This window comes from Rhododendron vialii, chromosome 7a (genome assembly GCF_030253575.1).
Source record: "Rhododendron vialii isolate Sample 1 chromosome 7a, ASM3025357v1".
NCBI classification, from domain to species: domain Eukaryota; kingdom Viridiplantae; phylum Streptophyta; class Magnoliopsida; order Ericales; family Ericaceae; genus Rhododendron; species Rhododendron vialii.
Genome location: NC_080563.1, coordinates 33,280,487 through 33,297,620, shown reverse-complemented (window position 1 = coordinate 33,297,620; position 17,134 = coordinate 33,280,487).

The following is a 17,134-nucleotide window of genomic DNA, read 5'->3' as shown; positions in this document are numbered from 1 at the left end:
AAATTACTTATCACTGTGTTTGATTAGATCATAGCCCTTTTGTTTGTTTTTTTTTTTTTGATAAAAGGCCGAAACGATTTTATTAATCACGGTAATAGAGGATTACAGAGATTAAAAGGAAGGTGAAAAAAGCATCACAACCAAAACCAATGATCCCAACTGGATATATATATATAGAGAATAAATTTTATACACCGTCGGTATAAAACTCTACTTATCTATCACCGCTATTATGGGACTCACCGACTGTCTATTTTCTATCACCGCTATTATAGTATTGTCATGCAAAAAATCAGTTTTATCGGAAGTTGATAGATACTCCCTCCGTCTTATAATATTTGTCCGGTTCGCAAAACAGAGACGTAAAAATAATACAATTTTTGTAAGAAAAGTTGAAAAAAAATTCAACAATTTACTAGATCTTGACGAGTTCTTTTAACTTATGAAAAAAATTTGAATTTTTTCTTGAAAGAAATACATTATTTTATGGTCCTCGTTTTGCGGACCGGACAAATATTATGAGACGGAGGGAGTATATCAAAATTTGAATGGTTTATAAAATGGACAATCTGATTTCTGTCAATAATAATAAAGATAAACTATCCATTTTATAAAGCAAAATTCAATTTTTGATACTCCTACCGATGTCCGATCAAGTTTATTTTTTGCATGGATACACTATTATGTAAGGTCTACAAGATGAACGGTTCAGATCAATAATAAACACATGGTAGAACCGAAAAAGGTCGTGGTGAAAAGTGGAGTTTTCCACCGCTGGTGGAAAGAATTATATATATACTAGGGTTTGCCTGTGCCTGAAGGCACGGTGCAAAGCATTTTGAACACAACTAAATTGAATTACCGAAACTATTGACCACTCCCGCCAATGAAGCTGATTTATACGGGATTATAATGCTACTTTCGCAAATTTTGAATCTTACCGTGTGTTACCTAATCCAAATACGAGGCACTGACATTATTGAGTTTACATAAAACAACTCCTCGCGGTTGGATCTACTACCCTAAACAACTCTATTTATGCAAATCTCTAGTACTGCTCCACCATACATGTTGATTTATTCAACTACTTTTGTATCCAGATTCAAAAACGCGCGCACAAATGGTTTGCTACTCTCTTCTTCCCTAACCAATGGGTTAAGGGCTGAGTATCGTACCTTAGTTTAACAAAATAAGACAACAACACATATACCAATATTGATATGCATAGATCCAAGGGCTTAGAACTTCAAGGTCATTCACCGTGTGTGTGCGTAGGAAAAATGGAGGAAGGAATAGATGAAAAAATAGAGTTGGGTTTAACTCAATTGGTGCCTTTTCCATTTACATCAATGATTCCTCTTCCATCATGGTCTTCCACCTGGGTTTTATTGGAAAACGACAACAGATCACCACCACCGCCCCCAACGAACTTTGTCCCTCTCTTCCTCCAATCGGTTCCATTTCAGGAGAGAGAGAAAAGGGGAAATAAAGAGAAAGAAGGGGAATAATGGAGTACGTGCATTTCAAATTTTGAATGAAGATTACGGTATTCTTTTTTGTCCAAAAAATGTAAGCTATTTACAAAAATGCCATTGAAATTCTCAGCCCTTAGATTTATGTGGGGATAGATTTGGACCATTGATTTATGTATATAAGATTCAAATAGTGAGCTTCTTTATATATTATATAGATTTGGACCATTGATTTATGTATGTAAGATTCAAATAGTGAGCTTCGTTATATATATATATATATAGACACACACACACACACACACACACACACACACACACAGTTCCCATCAGGAGCGGACGTCCTTATTTTAGCCAAATGCGAACTTTTCGTTTAAGCCGTTGGATCTCATCCAATGGCTGTGATAAAAGGGAACAAATTCGCGGGTTAAAATAAGATGGGTCGGGTAAAAAGACCCTCGCGGGTTGCTCCAGTCAAACACGCGGGTCTCTCTTCCTGCTATCGTACGACTTTGGCTTCTTCAATTTCAAACACACACACACACAGAGAAGAGAGAAGAAGAGACACGAACGTGAACGGAAGCAGGAGAAGATCGAAGAGACGAAGTACAAGAAGATCGAAAAGGAAGACACGATCGAAAGGTATCTCTCTTTGTGTCTGTTTGAATCTCCCTCTCTGTGTCTGTTTGAATCTCTCTCTCTCTCTCTGTCTGTTAATGTTAGGGTTTTCTATGTGAACTCAAACAGAGAACACGATAAGGAAGACACGATGAACAAATCAAACCCACGCTTTCCTAATTTTTCAGTCTATTCCCCTTTTTCGACCTAATTTTTCAGTCTATTCCTTTTCGTGTTCTCTATTTGAGTTCACACAGAAAAATTAGGTCGAAGAAGGGGAATAGACTGAAAAATTAGAAAAGCGTGGGTTTGATTTGTTCATCGTGTCTTCCTTTTCGTGTTCTCTGTTTGAGTTCACACAGAAAACCCTAACATTAACAGAGAGAGAGAGAGAGAGAGAGAGAGAGAGAGAGAGAGAGAGAGAGAGAGAGAGAGAGAGAGAGAGATTCAAACAGACACAGAGAGAGAGGTTCAAACAGACACAAAGAGAGATACCTTTTCGATCGTGTCTTCCTTTTCGATCTTCTTGTACTTCGTCTCTTTGATCTTCTCCTGCTTCCGTTCACGTTCGTGTCTCTTCTTCTCTCTTCTCTCTCTCTCTGTGTTTGAAATTGAAGAAGCCGAAGTCGTATGGTAGCAGGAAGAGAGACCCGCATGTTTGACTGGAGTGACCCGCGAGGGTCTTTTTACCCGACCCATCTTATTTTAACCCGCGAATTTGTTCCCTTTTATCACAACCGTTGGATGAGATCCAACGGCTTAAATGAAAAGTCCGCATTTGGCTAAAATAAGGACGTCCGCTCCTGATGGGAACTGTTTATATATATATATATATATATATATATATATATATATATATATATATATATATATATATATATATATATATATAGCCCTTTTGGTTAGATAGCCCTTTTGAGGCCCTGTTCCGCTTTTGCTCCGTAAAAATAAGTATTTATTTGTAATTTTCAAGTTTAAAAATAGTAGGCTTAATAAAATCAAAAAATATGCAACATGGATATTACTTGATAGATCTCACCCTGCAAAAAAAATTAAAAAATTATTTTTGTAAGTCCATAATTTTTAAGCTTGAAAATAGATCCTTATTTTTTAAGTACTTAATTATTTGAGAAAGCGGAACAGAGCCTGAATGATAAAATTGAATGGACATGAAGTTGGTAAAATTAATGGCCCCTTTGAATGGTTTTAGCCTCAGAATTTAACTGCTTGCATTCACCAATTTATCTTTTACCATATTTTGTAAATTTTATTTTTTATATTGGTAATTTATGACGATACGTTTGTGATTCTTTCATGTATTACATACTTAGAGAAATTTATCTTTTCTTGTAGAATGACAAATACAAAAATTAACACCTTTTACGATAGATGCTTGTTAGGTTTTTGGTGATCTCCCAAGGCGAGGCTCCAAAAATTACCTTATGTTACCTCTCTGTAATTTTTTTTTTTGTAGCAACTAATGTAAATGTCACCGAGTTTTTTTGTTAGTGATTTTTTTTTTTTGCATTTGGGTAATATGTCATTAATGTCATATGATTAATATTAATTAATATTAGTAATAGATCATTTTATTCAATAATCGATGTAGAATGATACCCATAGCTAATAATAACAATACGGGAATACTTTGAATTTGAGGATCTAAGAAAAAACAGACTATTGACGTATGACTAATTTATAATGTTTTCCTAATTTTAGGACCCCATGCCAAATGTCCCTCTATATGATGCAATTGTCTCAAAATAGGAAAAAACTGTCCTAGGATTAAGACCAATTCTTTCTTTATGTAGACAGCTGTGGGCTACCCGCCCAGAAGGCTTCCGTTTTGAAAAATAGAAAGAGTCATCACCTGAATTTGAGGTTCACCACCTGAGAAACCATTTTGATTAAAATGATTTTTGAATTTGAAAACCAGAGACGATTGTTTTGGGTTCGGAAACCATGTTACAAGAGGGGAAGGGTTTTACTGCACCCCTCTTGCCCGACACAGGGTCGGTCTCTACTCAATGTTTGTGGGATTTTAACGAAACCATTTTGTTTCATGAAAACAGTTAGCATGTGTGCCAGTGCATGCATGTGTAAAGTGTACAAGATACAATAACATGCCGATACAAGATAACAGAACAAATTATCACTGGAATCACTCTCGAGCGCTCAGGAGGGGTCTTGAGCGCTCAGGAGTTCTGTCAAGCCATCCTGTAAAATTGGTTAGACATATTCACATGCTAGTATTGCCAGCAAAAACACAAAAAAATCAAAGTACAAATGTGCTCTGCAAGAGGCTTAAATAGTTAAGAACTGGTCTTAACCATTCAAACCTTGCTTCCTTGCAACTGTAAATAAACCTAACTGACAGAATACAATAATGTGATGATATAACACGAATATTAGTAGAAAACAAAACTGATGCTACGTACTGAGATCACTCCCAAGCACTCAGGACAGGTCTGGAGTGCTTAGGAGCACCACTCTGCTCCTGCAAATCAGAACTTAGCATTTTCGACAGTAAACAGAATATTCAAACACAAACATATGGATTAAAACAGTATTTATACAAGTTTGCTCAACATCAGACTCAAACAAATAAGAACAGGTCTTGAATGTCCAAGTATGACTTCCTTGCAAACAAAAAATAAACTTAATTGGGCTCTGGAGGAACAAGTGCACACCCAGTATCTACTGAAATACAGGTGTAGGAAGGTATTCCCGAACAGATATTTTTAGGTTACCGAACACGTGATATTTGGGAACACGTGGTAAGTATGACAGTACTTATCGCCGGGCAGTGTGGTGACCGGCGATATGGACCAAAACTATGGGAAGTCATTGACCCATGTAGTCTGTTCAGCTGATAAAGACAAAAGACATGTGAAGTCATTTGTCCAGGTACAAACAATGAGGACCAGATGCATGTAAAGTCATTGGTCCATGTGGACTGTTCGGCAATGAGATAGCCGAACAGAGAAAAAGGTTGCCCTGAATTCGTGAGGCGGCAGGGACGCTCTAGAAGGTTCCGGAGACAGTGATATTCAGTAAAGGAATGAGATCCCGAGTATATAGGATCTGCAAAAGATACCCAACGAGAATGGGATGTTCAGCCAGTAATGGAAAAGAATCCTAAAATGACTCTTTTCCAGTAAACTGATAAAGGAAACGAGAATCCTTGATATCCTGGGTTTCCTATACGAGTTGGGAATCCTATGGAAACGGGGATGCTTGGGCAACAAGTATACAAAAATCTATAAATATGAGGTAAACCTAAAGGCAAAAGGTACGCAATACATTGCTTTCTGATTGCTTTCCTACTGATAATTAGGGTTTGATTGCTAGTACGTGATACTAACTTTGGCATCGGAGGGCCTTTGCCACGAGAGGCAAAGGTACACTCACCCCCTGTCTATTTTACAGATTAGGATTCTGATGACGAATTAGGGTTCTGGTGAAGAGGCACGAATAAGCCGTTGCAATCCAAGGTGATCTGAAACATCAATTGTTTTCATCCCCCTACAATTGGCGCCGTCTGTGGGAAAGAACAAACTTCTCTGAAAAGTAATAACGATGAAAGAAGATCCAGTTACTCCGTTTAGTCCAAAGGACCAGTTGGGTGGGGGAAGAGATAAATCCCCACCAGGCGCTCCGAGAAAGCCCACTGGTAGACATGACAGAGATAACTCCAAAGAAAAAGGAGACAAAACTACTACTGACTCCACGAGAAGGAGTAAGTCTCATCGAAGAGATGAGTCAGTCACCCATTCAAGAAGTATACACAATGATAACAATGTCCTCGATAAAAAGAGAAGGGAAATCGAGGAGTATGCTCGTTTGATTAGAAAACGAGAATACGAGATACAGGAATTGCAGCGGGTACGAGAGAACCTAGAAGATTCTGGACTTTCTCGAAGGAATTCCCAGAAGGACAGACGGACTCTGGTAGTCCATAAGCAGGCTCATTCACATGGTAGAAGGAGCAGGAGTCCTAATAAAGGGCGATACGAAGCTTCTCCACAAAAAAGGAGAAGCAGAAGTAATAGCCGAACACAGGAGAGAAGGGCTTCTTCACGAAAAAGGAGGAGCAGAGATCGAAGTTCCACCCCCGAAGAGGAAAAAGCAAGGAAACGCCATCGAGATAGGTACGAGAGGCCTGATGCTGATTGGGTCAAAGCTACGGCTCACAAATCTAAGGAGATCGAGGATGGGACAGTGATTGCACAAGAAGCAGCACGAAAGGCCCTAAGTAATATTGCAGCCTCCCCCTTTGCAAAGAGGCTACAAAAGGCTAGGTTGCCGAGCAGAGTGAAGCACGGTATGTTCGTACTTTACGAGACAAATACGGATCCCGTAGCTCACATACAGCACTATCAACAGGCTATGTTCATGCATGAAGGGGATGATGCCATCTTATGCAAGATGTTCCCCTCCAGTCTCGACAAGGTGGCTTTAGCCTGGTTTCATAAACTAGGCCCACAATCCATACGAGGATGGAGGCAGTTGGCCGAGGAATTCACTGCTCGGTTCTTGACAAGCAGAAAAGCCCCAAAGACCTTTGAAAGTCTTTCCACCATGAAACAGAAAGAGAACGAACAGATCAGGGATTATGCAAAGAAGTACTGGGAAACTTTCAACGAGATTGAAAACTGCAGTGAGGAGTATGCAATTGCCACATTCAAGACTGGTTTGCCTGTTCGGGGAGAGTTGCGTCGCTCATTAAATAAACATCCGGTAGCCACATTGGCTAAATTGATGGAACGGATACAGCAACACGCCAGAATGGAGGACGACATACTCCGCGAGGATGGCAGGACTGTTGCCGAGCAGCCGAAGGCACCTGTCAAAAAGATGGATAAGCCAGAGCCCAAGACTTATAGAGAAAGAAGGGAGTATGGGCAGGCTAAGAAAGAGCCGTATAAGGATAAGCAAGCTCCTGACCCCAAATCTTTCTTTTCCATTACTACGGTTTGGAAGGAACCAATTTACAAGATTCTTTATCGAATAAAGAATCAGCCATATTTTAAATGGCCCCCAAGTCTAGGCGGAGACAAGGATGCAAAACGTGCTACGAATCAGCACTGCAGTTACCATAAAGATTGGGGCCATATGACTGAGGATTGTGAGATGTACAAGAGACACCTTGATGATCTGGTCTCACGGGGCTATCTCAAGGAATTCATCCAGGAGGATCCAAAAGAGAAAGGGAAAGCTATGGAACTGGGTTACGAGCAAAACCCTAAAGGAGTAATCCATATGATACATGGGTTGGCCACACCTTATACGAGAAATGAGGTTAGGCTGTTACAAAGGCAAGTCAAGCACGATCAGCATGTAATGCGACTGGGAAACAAGAGAGGGCGAGAGAATGATGAGTGCAAAGAAAGCATAGCATTCACTGATGATGACCTGGGAGAGGTCCAAATACCCCACAACGATGCTTTGGTTATAACCCTACGAGTTGGGGAATATGACATTGAGAGGATTCTAATGGACTCAGGGAGTTATACAGAGGTGTTGTACTATGATGCGTTCAAGAAGCTGGGGCTGGCCCAAACAGACTTAGAGCAGACTACAACACCTCTAATTGGGTTCGGCGCAGGAGCAGTCTGGTCTCTTGGAAAGGTAACATTACCAGTTCGGGCTGGATCAGTAGTATTGAGGACAGATTTCTTAGTAATCGATGTTCCTTCTTCCTATAACGCGATTATAGGAAGGACATGGTTGCACAAGATGAGAGCAGTCTCCTCGACTTATCACCAGATGGTGAAATTCCCAGGATCGAATGGGATTGAGGTACTTAGAGGCAATCAGAAAGTGGCCCAACAGTGTTTGATTTCCATTATTAAAAGAGCCCCAAAGGTCCACCACGTTCATACATTAGAAGTACCAGATCAACCAACTATCGAGGATGTTGGAAGAAGTCCAGCTGAAAAGGTAGTAGAAGGTTTGGAGAAAATCCAGATCAACGAGACTGATCCTGAAAGATATTTCTTAATAGGGGAATCATTACCAGAGAAAGAAAAGGCTGAGTCAATAAGATTTCTGAAGGAATATGTCGATGTATTTGCATGGGTGCCAGAGGAAATGCCCGGAGTGGATGCAGGTGTGATCTGTCACCATTTAAACGTTGATCCTCAGCATAAGCCGATCATTCAGAAAAAGAGGAGGGCAGCCGTGCAGCATGTGGATGCAGTAATAGAAGAGGTCGATCGTTTACTAGAGGCTAAAGCAATACGTGAAGTCTACTACCCAGAATGGTTATCTAACACCGTTGTGGTGAAGAAAAAGAATGGGAAGTGGCGTGTCTGCGTAGACTTTACAGACCTAAACAAAGCGTGCCCTAAGGATAGTTTTCCTCTACCCAGGATTGACCAATTGGTTGTCGCAACCGCTGGTTACGAGCGAATGAGTTTTCTCGATGCATATCGAGGATATCATCAGATTGCTATGTTTGGACCTGATCAAGAGAAGACTTCGTTTATCACACCACGAGGGTTGTACTGCTATAGTGTTATGCCATTTGGGCTAAAGAATGCTGGGGCAACATACCAAAGACTTACAACCATCATGTTCAAGAAGCTCCTTGGAAAGACTATGGAAGTTTACATAGATGATATGGTGGTAAAGAGTCAAGATAAAGGAGGGCATATAGCTGATTTAAAAGAAGCTTTCGAAATCCTGAGGAAGTACAAACTGAAACTCAACGCCTCGAAATGCGTTTGGAGTTGGTTCAGGAAAGTTCCTGAGCCATTTGGTGACCATGAGAGGGATTGAGGCTAACCCCGATCAAATTGCTGCCCTACAAAGGCTTCAGAGCCCAAAAACCACTAAGGAAGTCCAAAGGTTGACTGGAATGGCTGCAGCACTTAATAGATTCATCAGCAGGTCAAGTGACAAGTGCAGACCCTTTTTTCAATTGCTGAAAAGGAGGGAGGGATTTGAATGGGGAGCAGAGTGTGAACAGGCCTTCCAGGACCTGAAGAAGTATCTGGCTGAACCCAAACTTTTGTCAACTCCACAGCCAGGTCTTTAATTTTGTACTTATCTGTTTCCGAGCATGCAGTAAGTGCAGTCCTGTTGAGGGATTTGGGAATCGAACAAATCCCTATTTATTATGTTAGCAAGACATTGCTGGATGCAGAGACAAGATATCTGCCCTTAGAAAAACTTGTCTTAGCACTTAGGACAACCACCAGGAAACTGCCACACTACTTCCAAAGCCACAAGGTTGTGGTTTATACTGAGTTTTCATTAAAATCACTGCTACGAAAGGCAGACTTCTCTGGAAGGATCTCGACATGGTCCGTCGAATTGAGTTAGTACGATACTGATTATCAGCCACGCACGACAATCAAAGGCCAAGTGTTGGCTGATTTTGTGGCAGAGTTTTCTCCTACGGTGGCTCCCCTGCCTCTTACGAGAAAGGAGCAGGCAACAGAGACATCACTTATGAAGAATCAACCCTCAGCCGAACAGGATCCTATGGAATGGAAGCTATTCGTCGATGGATCAGCATGTAATACTGGATCTGGAATCGGGGTTGTCCTTTTTCCTCCTCAAGGAGTACTGATACAACTATCTGTTCGGCTCGGTTTTAGTGCTTCGAATAATGTGGCTGAGTATGAGGCACTTTTAGCTGGATTAAGAAGTGCAAAGACCCTAAAAGCAGAACGAGTTAGGGTGTATTGTGATTCACAGCTTGTGGTCAATCAGCTGTCCGGCGAATATGAAACTCGAAATGAAAAGATGGTGGCCTACGTATAGGCAGCCAAGGACTTGCTTGATACCTTCGAAAGGGTATATATTGAACAGATAAGTTCTGGACAGAATGCTCATGCAGATTCATTAGCTTGGTTGGCTGCAGCTGTACCAACTGAATTCAAAAGGAAGGTGGCAGTAGAATATCTGAATGAGCCGAGCATTGGGAGGAGTGTGGACTTGGTCTTGGACGTGAACCAAGGACCAAGTTGGATGGACCCAATCATGGAGTTCTTACGAGACGAGATACTCCCATCTGACAAAAAGGAGGCTCACAAGATAAGGATCAAATCTACTAGGTTTTGGCTGTCCCCAGAGGGTAAGTTATACAGGAAATCCTTTACAGGCCCATATTTGCTATGCGTACATCCTGAGATGGTATAGAAGTTTCTTCATGAAATCCACGAAGGAACATGTGGGAGCCATGCTGGAAGCAGATCCATTGCCCACCGAGCAATTACCCAAGGCTACTGGTGGCCACACATGCAAGAAGATGCAAAGGTGTATGTGAAGATTTGTGAGAAGTGTCAAAAATTCTCGCCAATGATTCGAACACCCGCCGAGGATCTGGTGCCTTTGACAAGTCCCTGGCCGTTTGCTCAATGGGGGATGGACATCGTGGGTCCACTACACAAAGCAACTGGGAATCGAAAATTCCTGCTGGTAACAACTGACTATTTTACTAAATTGAGGCAGAACCACTGGCCAAAATCACTGAACCCATGATAGAAAGGTTCATATGGAAGAGCATCATCACTCGCTTTGGGGTCCCTTACTCATTGATTACAGACAATGGATCCCAATTTCAGAAGAAATTCAAGGCTTTTTGTGTCTAGTATGGAATACGAAATTATTATTCCACCCCAGCCTACCCTCAGAGTAATGGGCAGGCAGAAGCGTCTAACAAAACTATCCTTGATGGGATCAAGAAAAGGCTGGACAAAGCTAAAGGGAAGTGGCCTGACGAGTTACCATTAGTGCTGTGGGCTCACCGAACAACACCTAGGAGGTCTACCGGAGAGACCCCCTATTCATTAGCATATGGAACAGAGGCTGTCATACCTCTGGAAGTAGGTCTGCCGACCAACAGGACCGTTTTGGTTGAAAGTGGAGGCAATGACAGGGCCCTTGAAATCGAGCTTGATCTCGCCGAGGAAAGGAGAGAAAGGGCCTTGGTCCATCTGGCTTCCTACCAGGAGCAGCTAATGAAGAGCTATAACAAGCATGTTCACCCTCGAGAGTTTGGTGTTGGGGACCTCGTACTTCGGAAGGTGCTCGGCAACACCAAGGTGGCCAACGAAGGCAAGCTAGGGGCCAATTGGGAAGGCCTGTATCGAGTAACCGAGATTATAGGCATAGGGGCCTATAAATTGACAAATCTGGATGGTAATCCAATTCCAAGACCTTGCAATGTCCATAATCTACGAAAATTCTTTGTTTAAAAAGCATTAAGTTCTGTTTTAGATTTGCACTACGTGATTGTGTGGGAATTACGAATATAATTCCCTTGTTCTAATTTTATTATTTTCAGTTGCAAGAGGTACGAATAACACCCTCTTGAGTTTTACATATTATGAATAAAATCACTTTTTGCAGTATCAATATTGTGTTCTTGGCATTTGGCTTAAAAAATACGAACTACGGGCTTGGTTTCCCTCATTCGTATTGGGGAGCAGGGAACCGGCACCTATACATTAAGTACGCGAAACTTAACGAGTACAAGTACGAAACACTTGTATGGAATTTAAAGTACGAGACACTTGTATGATTTTTTAAATACAAGTATGAAACACTTGTATGTTTATATATAACAATTGACTTGGCTTAAAGCATAACGAGTATATGTTAGCCACAATTATTCAAGTACGAGAAACTTAAAATAGTTGGATATGTGAAACTTAGCAAGTACAAGTATGAAACACTTGTATGATTTTTTAAGTACAAGTATGAAACACTTGTATGATTTTTTAAATACAAGTATGAAAAACTTGTATGATTTTTCAAAAATACAAGTATGAAATACTTATATGATTTCCAACGTATGAGGAATTTAGAAACATAGAACGATTGTTTCTAAACACGTGAAAGAGTTCAAGCACAGATTCTTCACAAGATTTGCTAAGTATTGAACACTTATGCACAAACAAGCATGTGGTCAAGGTACGAAATACTTAAAGGATTAAACTATTTGCATCCGAACAGATGCAAAGACAAGAGTAGCCGAACAAATTATAAGGTTATGCCACAAGAGGCCGAATACCTGTATTATCAAAAGTATTACCATACTAAGAGAAAGTACTGGTACCACGCAGGGTTGACATACTACGGTCACGCAAGACCAACCAACCTTTCCAAAAAACATGAAAACAGTTCATGACAAAACAGATTACCTAATCAGTCCACATTTTGGACCTCTGCAGGAGTCTCACGAGGAGCGTCGGAACTGGTCCCGGTCACGGCACCATCTGGATTCTCCTCCAGGTTGATAGGTTCAATAGTTGTGTCACGGACAGGTGAATCTTCAACAGTGGTACCACGGTTGTCAGCAGGGGTCTCCTCATCAGCCTCAGCAAAATCTTCGATTTGTTGATCAACATGTTCCTCGAAATCATCTACAACAGTTGAAGTTTGTTTGTTGGCAAATCATTTTCCACCCACAGGATTGAATCTTCAGCAACGCCAACCTTTGTCAGACAAGCCTCCCAGCTGGAAGCCCAGATCTGATCTTGGATAGCCGGCATTTGTTCTACGTAGCTGGCAGTTGCAGCATCAAACCCTTTCTGGTAGCCTTCCTCGTGAGCAGATGTTTTTGTTTTCTCAATTTCTACCAAAGCCTGGTGGAGGTTGTCTTCGGCAGTCCCAAGTTTGTCTTTAGCCTCTTGAAAGTCAGCCTTGGCTTTGTCTCTCTCCCTCTATAGTCTGGTTATAGTGCGGAGCAACCTGGTGTTGTTGTTTAAAAGTGTGATCCGTTCAGAGTCAGCATCTTGGAACTTTTGTCCCAATGTAATCATCTTTTGAATAAACTGCAAGGAAATCAATAAGGTGACACTGTGAGAAAACAAAAGGAACATGAAGTATGCCTACTAGTGACAAGAATACTATACCTTGATCCCACTAACGAGACCAGTTGAGACAAGCTGGTCAGGTGTGGCTTCGTTCTCTTTTTGCATATCAACAGGAAGAAGAAGTCCTTGGGCGAGTGCAAGTGCTGTTTCTGAGGAGCTGGCGCTATCTCCAATGTGGATAGGCCGATCACCCCTAATGAGCTGGGGGGCCCAGTTTTGTGGAAGCACTTGAGTGCTCGGAGAAAGGGGTTGTTGAAGTGAGGCTGCGGCTTGGGTAGAAGCGTCTCCAACTTCTTCACTCCTAGGACGTTTGTCCCGATGAGCATCGACAGCCTCGAGGGAACTATCTTGTTCCCGAGGAGAAGAAGATGATCGGATTGATCCCCCCTAGTGCGACGAGATCGTGGGGGGGAGGGGGGGCCACCAGTTGAGGCCGCCCTATGGGCACCACCACGTCCCCTAGTGGAGACAGTGAGAAGGGTACTGAGATTAAGGGGTTGACGAGTCATAGTACTTGGATCTTGAGGAGATGGAGAATAACCAGAAGAAAAGGATTGGCTGGCATCACGATTTGAAACCAGCTGTTCGGGCAGTTGTTCAGAAATAGGTCCACGCGTAGATCTTCTAAGTCTCAAGCGGGGAAGCGGCACTCCTTCTGAAATAGGAATTTCTCCAAGTTGACCAGCAACGGTAACACCAGCTTGAAGTCTTGAAATACGTGGTTGGGGAGCAGTTGATGTGCAGGTAGAAGCAACACTAGTGCTGGGATGGGCAAGTCTTCTGTCAATGACCCCTCTATACGAAGGGTCGTATCCCAGCAGCACGTCAGCGTTCCGACCCCGACCTGCTGTTCGGGTACCAAGTTCGCCTATGTATTTCAAAATCCTATTGATATCTTCTGTTCGGATGTTGCTCGGTACACGTCTGGGATGCCTGTTAGCGTTTTCAGCTGCAAGATCCGAATTGCAAAACCAAAGTTAGACATATAGAAAAGCTATGAGAAAGCAGTAAACGAAGAATTGCAAAAGATAAAAGTAAGAGCATACGTGGATAGCCCCATATGTGGGGGCAATGGAGCCCCAGCACTTGGCCATCTTCCCCTAAAGGCTCGAATGCTCCGGTTACATAGAGGAAGTCGATCTCGTGGTCACGAGCAGAATCTGGCAGATTAAGTACGAAACGTTTGTCTGCCCTCCTAACCTTGAAGTAGTAAGTATTGTACTCAAGGTTTAGTACTATACTATATCACCATTGGATATCCCAGATTCCTAATTGGGTCCCTAGAATCCCATTTAAGGCTATAGTCCTCATTATCAGCCTGAAAACATTGGTTGAAACTTGCATGGGAGTAAGACGATACCAGTTTAGAATCTGGCGGAGTAATGGATGTAGGGGAAAATGGACCCTGCCCTCAACGATAGCTACAATTGGGATACACATCCTGTCCCAAGAGCCAGCATCTCTATCCGCTCCTAATGGAGCAAGTTCCAGTCCTACATTTTCAGGAATGTTATATTTTTCTCTAAATGCCGCCATGGCAGCAGGGGTATCGCAGAGCTTCCTAAACTTACTGGGTCTAGGAGGGTTATCATTATCATCCGCCATGGGTATATTCGAAGAAAAAGTAAAACTAAAAATGGGTGCGACTGAAACCCTAGAAACGACCCACAAATCTGAGAATAAAGATCTCAGATGAAATCTAATGGAATGAAGGGGAAGTTTTAGTAGGAAACCTAAGTAGAAGAAATGGAGTAAGAACGAGGATCTTACAAAGATACTGTGACGATTCCCTGGAACGCAATCGAATTTGCAGAAGGCGGCGATGGCGGATGGCGGGATATTTTCGCCTGGTTTTAGAGAGAGAAAGAGAGAGTTTGAGTTTTTGGTGAAAAGATCCAAAAGAATCCTCTTTGGGGTTTAAGTGCCAGGGACGGAGACGAAACGTCTCATCTCACACCGTTACTTGAAAATTAACGGGAGAAAGGAAATGAATTAACGACATATTAAACGTCGTTTAGACAAAGCGTCAGTTCACATTTAATGTAAAGCGTATGAGATGCGCCACGTGGAGTCATCGCCTTGAGATGGTACGAAGGCAAAAAGCGCCAAAGCATCGAATGAATATTAAAATAAATGACTGCACGGGCTCAGAAGAGTATTGGCCTAAACATTCGTTTCTAAAAGCTTCATATATTGCCCCCGAACAGTGGCATGTAAATGAAGCTGGGGAGCAATTGTAGGGAAGTATTCCCGAACAGATATTTTTAGGTTGCCGAACACGTGATATTTGGGAACACGTGGTAAGTATGACAGTACTTATCGCCGGGCAGTGTGGTGAACGGTGATATGGACCAAAAATATGGGAAGTCATTGACCCATGCAGTCTGTTCGGCTGATAAAGACAAAAGACATGTGAAGTCATTTGTCCAAGTACAAACAATGAGGACCAGATGCATGTAAAGTCATTGGTCTATGTGGACTGTTCGACAATGAGATAGCCGAACAGAGAAAAAGGTTGCCCTGACTTCGTGAGGCGGCTGGGACGCTCTAGAAGGTTCCGGAGACAGTGATATTCAGTAAAGGAATGAGATCCCGAGTATATAAGATTTGCAAAAGATACCCAACGAGAATGGGATGTTCGGCCAGTAATGGAAAAGAATCCTAAAAGGACTCTTTTCCAGTAAACTGATAAAGGAAACGAGAATCCTTGATATCCTGGGTTTCCTATACGAGTTGGGAATCCTATGAAAACGGGGATACTTGGGCAACAAGCATACAAAAATCTATAAATATGAGGTAAACCTAGAGACAAAAGGTACGCAATACATTACTTTCTGATTGCTTTCCTACTGATAATTAGGGTTTGATTGCTAGTACGTGATACTAACTTTGGCATCGGAGGGCCTTTGCCACGAGAGGCAAAGGTACACTCACCCCCTGTCTATTTTGCAGATTAGGGTTTCGACAACGAATTAGGGTTCTGGTGAAGAGGCACGAATAAGCCGTTGCAATCCAAGGTGATCTGAAACATCAATTGTTTTCATCCCCCTACAACAGGAAATGCAATATTTCGTGACAAAATAGAATTTTGGTGATAGTAGCACTCCTGAGCGCTCAAGAATGGTTCCGAGTGCTCGGGAGTAAACACAGTGCCCAAAAAAATATTTTGTTTCTTTGTATTCCTCTTGTTTTTGTTGCTAAACTAATATCAAATGAGCTCATAACCAATATGAAGAACTGGTATGGGCCTTTGATTTCCCTTAGAAGTTTGAAAGCAGTAGATTTCTAAGTATAAAATGAGATTCTATACCTTTGAGCTTGACTTGAACTTGGTTTCTTGGACTGAGTTGGATGCTTGAAAACAGATAGAAAACAGTAGGAAAATGGAGTTCTAGAGATTTGAGGTTTTTGATGTATTTGAAGATTGTTTGAAATTTTTCTTAGAAAACACAAGTTTTTGAAAAATATTTGAGGGAGATTTTGAGATTGGAACTTTCAGAAAAAATAGCAGAGGGAGAGAGTAAAATTTTCATGGTCCTCCTTTCATAGGCTGAAATGAAGGAGTATTTATAGGGGAGCCAAAAATTAGAATTTTAATTTGAAAATAAAATAGAAAATGAAAAGAAAATGTTTTGAGGGGGAAACATGCGATGATTAGATTCCTGCTGGTTTGAACTGCAGGTTGAAAATCTGAAAAAAAAACGTAGTCAAAAGGTCAAGCTCATTATCTAATGGCTTGTCAGAGCTCTCGAGAGTTCAAGAGTGCCTGCCTAACTTTAGAGGGGCGCCACAGACACTCTCGAACTCGGATTTGGGTGTTTGTCAAAGCGTTGGAAAGCTTGTTAAGTCCTCTTTCTAACCCAGTTGGTTTCATTCAAAGATATTTTATACACTGAAATGTGTGACGATTTTACCCTCAGGGTGTTGAGAAAAATAATGGTTTTGGTTTGAGAAAGACCAAGAAACATCGTTCAAGCTTTAGCCAAGTCCTAATTTGATTCCTTTTCATCATTGGAGATCGAGCCTCGAGGGCGCAAATTAAGGATTATTAATAGGTCCAAATTGAGGTGCCTACAACAACTTTGTTTCTGAAAAAGGTCTCGTTCCGTTAAGGTTCTCATTTTCAAGTACTTATTTTCTGTTCTACAAAACATGTTATTCTCTCACAATACATCACATTTAATTCAAAAAATATGTATTCCCCCTAGCGGA